The sequence below is a fragment of the Octopus bimaculoides genome, chromosome 19, assembly GCF_001194135.2.
Source record: "Octopus bimaculoides isolate UCB-OBI-ISO-001 chromosome 19, ASM119413v2, whole genome shotgun sequence".
In the NCBI taxonomy this organism is placed as follows: domain Eukaryota; kingdom Metazoa; phylum Mollusca; class Cephalopoda; order Octopoda; family Octopodidae; genus Octopus; species Octopus bimaculoides.
In genome coordinates, this window is record NC_068999.1 from 47,608,035 (window position 1) to 47,612,412 (window position 4,378).

The 4,378-nt window shown below is 34.5% G+C and overlaps 1 protein-coding gene across 1 annotated transcript in view; it reads left to right on the forward strand.

Moving 5' to 3' along the window:
- The first annotated feature begins 3,441 nt into the window (after positions 1-3,441).
- LOC106867524 (USP6 N-terminal-like protein) overlaps positions 3,442-4,378 on the forward strand; it is a 38,640-nt gene continuing 37,703 nt past the window's right edge. The window contains exon 1 of the mRNA XM_014912427.2: positions 3,442-3,595. The gene's annotated coding sequence lies outside the window, so the exon portion shown is untranslated. The remainder of the gene's footprint in view (positions 3,596-4,378) is intronic.

The following is a 4,378-nucleotide window of genomic DNA, read 5'->3' on the forward strand; positions in this document are numbered from 1 at the left end:
TATAAAGAACCAAATGAATAGTATAAAAACAAGAATACATATTATTTTCAAATAGTAGAAAATCTTTAGCAAAGTGAAAACAGTACTTATCCAAATTTTTCCGTATCTTCGAAACGTCTAGTTAGAATAGAGACAGCTGATGAAGGAATATTCCAAATGGCTTTCCGTTTTCCTATGTGTTCGTTCCGTTGTCTGTAGTTCATTGTTCTAACGTCCTGTACCTTGATATGCATATATATACACATGTAGATGTAAGTATGTATATATATGTGTGTATACATGTATATATATTCTTTGTATTATATATATATATATATACACATATATATATATATTTATACTTCGTGTTTGGATTTGGTTTGCAAAATTCTTTATGTGAGTTCGTGTGTTGAAGCATATTTTGTTGTCTGGGGAGAGCCATTCTCTTTTAGTGCCTTATGATTTAACACACTCACTGGTAAGGTTCCCACTCATTTACTTGTTTATTTTTCCTATAAGTAAATGAGTGGAAACTTTACCGGTGAGTGTATTAAATAATAAGACAGTAAAAGAGAATGACTCTCCCCAGACACAACAAAACATATATATGAGATGTGGGTCTGGAGCATTAGAGAGTCAGCAACTAACCATTGCTTCAGTATTTTTCAGCCTCAAATAAGAAACCTGGTCTTTGTGCTGCAGTGATGCAGTTTCAGCAGTGTTCTATATTTGGTGTCTGAGGGTAATGCACTCAATTGTTTCCTTGACATGTGAAGTGATTATTACTATGAGTTGTTGAAAGAAACTAGATGAGTGATTCACAACCATTTTTTTTTTATCTATAGACCCCTTCGGTTGCTATTTTATTCTGGTGGATCCCCATAACTATTTGATGCTTAAAAACTAGTATTATAGATGCTTCTTTCAAAATTACTATTTTGTTCATCACATATTCACTTGTGTATGTTAAACTATGTAAAACAGTGGTTCTCAACCATTTATTATAGTGCCCTCTCCCTTTTAGCTCGTTTTTATGCCTAGCGCCCACCCAAGTGGCGAGTGGAGTGTCATGACTAAACTAAGTTAACATGGATGATGATTTATAGATTTTAGTCTAAAAATGTATTGTGTAAGTGTTTAATAGTGAAATGATAAAAAATTGATAAAGTAAAATGTAAATTTACTTTATTACACTACAAGTTAATGACTTCCTTGTGCCTGACAGAATCTCATTTTATTTTAATAACCATTATTTTAACCATTTATTTTAATAATCATGTATAATATAATTACTACTACAGGTAAAATTTAGTATGTTAATTATGTTACCTCAACACCTCCTAAAGCCTAACACTGCCTTCAACATGTTCCACGCCCCCTAGAGGGGTGGTACCACCCACGTTAAGAACATATGTAAAATATTAGAGGAAGAAACCCAGTTGTTTATTGCAACAAATTCATCTACATCAACATTTTTTTTCATGGAAATATGTACATACATGTGTGTTACTGTCTCCTTGCTTTGACTTCATGTGATAGTTGTAAGCACCATCATGTCCTCTATTTCCAAACTGCTATGAGCACATGTCTGCACATAGGGAAAAATTACCTTAGAAACAGGTGAAGGTTGATGGCAGGAAAGGCATCCAGCTGTAGAAAATCTGCCTCAACAAATTCTGTCTGACCCATGCAAGCATGAGAAAGCGGGCATCAAATGATAATGAAAAATGATGACCTTTCAGAATTATACCACAACTCAATTTGGGACAAGACTTACAGGTTGTGAGCTGTTTGAGTTGAGATTTGCTCAACACATGGGTTTGATGTGTTTGCAGAATTTGTTGAGACAGATTTACACAATGCTCTTTCTGTCACCAATCCTCACCTATTTTCAAGCAAAGTAATATTTCTCCATTGCCAGACATGTTTTCCACAGAAAACTTGATGCAGTGATGCTCATTTGCAACAATCACATATAAACACAAAAGTGGACACCAACACACACACACAACAGGCTTCTTCCAGTTTCCATCTGCCAAATCCATTCTCAAGGATTTGGCCAGCCCCTTAACCCAAGTGCCATACAGTGGGAGTGAACCCAAGGCCATATGCTTAGGAAGCATGCTTCTTAACCCCATAACCACGTCTGCCAATGAAATTTTAAATTTCTGCCATGCAGATGTTATATTTATGATGGTATTGTGTTAAAAAATTATTTATCTCTGTTCTGGTGTTTTCTGTTACTTAAAATTCATGTATTTTTTTCTTTTTGTCTCTGTAAACAACTTCAGCTTTTATTCAAATATCTTTTGTTTTATCTCCTTAGGCAGAAAATTAAACAACCATCACATCAGGTATGAGACTTAAAAATATAAACGGATTTATGATAAAGATTATTTATAATCCCCTGAAAAATATATTAGGATGAAAGATAAGGATACGTCTAATAGTTAAAATGCTGATTGATTTTCTCAAGATTTACTTTTATCATATAATTTTGCCTATTTTAAACTTTGTTGCTATTTTTTTATTCCTACATCGTCACACCAATAATAATGGTTTCAAATTTTGGCACAAAGCCAGCAAGTTGGGGGAGGGTTTAAGTCGCTTACATTGACCCCCACTCCTCCCACAGTGTTCAACTGGTACTTATTTTATCGAATTTTGAACTCAGAACGTAAAGACGGATGAAATTCAGTTAAGTATTACTCCCCCACCCGTTGTGTTAACGTGTCTGCCAACTCACCGCCTTCATCGTCAAACCAATAATAATAATAACAACAACAATAATAATAATAGTAGTAGTAGTAATAATAATAATAGAGAAACTACTATTAAAATGCGATTATAATTTTCCAGGTGATCAACATCATCTTTCGGGCCAATACTCGTAATATTTACATTTATATTACAGATAAGAACAGAAGTTCCTAATTTGAATCGAACCTGAGTCTGTGTACATTGCTAGGAAGAATAAAGACACCTGATGACCGCCAGAGACGAAACTGATCGAAAATTCATGTAGAGATAAATATTAATTGATAAGTAATATAGAAGTAAATATTGATCGAGAGGCAAATATTGTGATTACCATGGCAAAATCATGAGCAAGTCAGACGAATTGCTTAACGACATTTTTTCTCTGGCTTTAGATTCTGAGTTCAAATTCTGCCGAGATAGACTTTGCCCTTTATCCTTTCAGGGTCGATGTAATCGTCTAATCCTCTTCCCCCAACTTGAAGCCTTGTGCCTATAGTAGAAAGGACTGTAAGTATACACTTCAAGCATAAGGTTAAACATCGGAGAATGATACTTTTTACTAAGAGCACCTATGTCATTAAGAATATTTAGAATAACGTCACTTGTATTTTCTTCCCCACAAGTTTTATAATTCAATCAATGTAAGAAGCAGCGGTTTGGATTGTTGTCTGAGGTAACTCTGTTGAATTTAACTTTGGAGTAATCTCCCTTGGAAGGGGAGTCGTTCTCTCCAGAGATCAGGTGGCGCTGTTGGCCAGGGCACGTGACATGGAGGTATTCCCCGTCTTTTCGTGATGCTGTCAGCGCGATGCTCTTGGATTAAATTGGATTAATTATTTTCTTACATGTTGCCCAGGTATGGCTTCTCAATTCGTTCATATCAGCTACGTTTTAAAATCATTCTTCCCGTGTTCACCAACCTCAGCTCCCCCTCCTCCGCCTCATAAATAGCTATATATATCTCCTATATGTTCAGTCATTGCTACCCTGTGCCATACACAGTAGCCACAGGTTCAGCCTTGGAAAATAACTTTGCAAGGTTCGAAATCCCAGCAAAAATATCCCCATTTACTTCATCTCATTCCATGCGAAATGCGCAAGAAAATATTCCTCGTTAATAAATCATTATGGTTGACCAGTTCCAAGTTATATCCTCCCAATATGATTTACTATATCAACAATTTCTGTAGTCTACTCAAATATTTCTCCCACCCGTTTTCCTCCCATTTGCTAACCATGCCAATACTGTAAGTTGATTATTTAATTAAAACCGCTTATTATTATCATTACACAATCCTGTAGAGTATATATACATTTGCAGGGTATATAAAATACGTGTGTATATGTATCAGGTATATATTATATTATATGTGAACCAGAGACTAGAATTGACTGCATAATTCTCAAGTAGTGATGTAGATTCGTTCATGTTGCTGTTACCCTTTCGATTCAGGGTGGGGCAGAATTTAACTAAAAGCAAAATGGTTTTTCTGAGTAAAATTTATTCACAATGTTTAAGATTAATTTCGTCAAACAATAATAGCTGTAAAAGTATTTCTAAAATAATAGTGATAATAATAATAATAATAATAATGTGAATGAATAATCGTATGACTACTTTAATTGTTTTTTTTTTTTT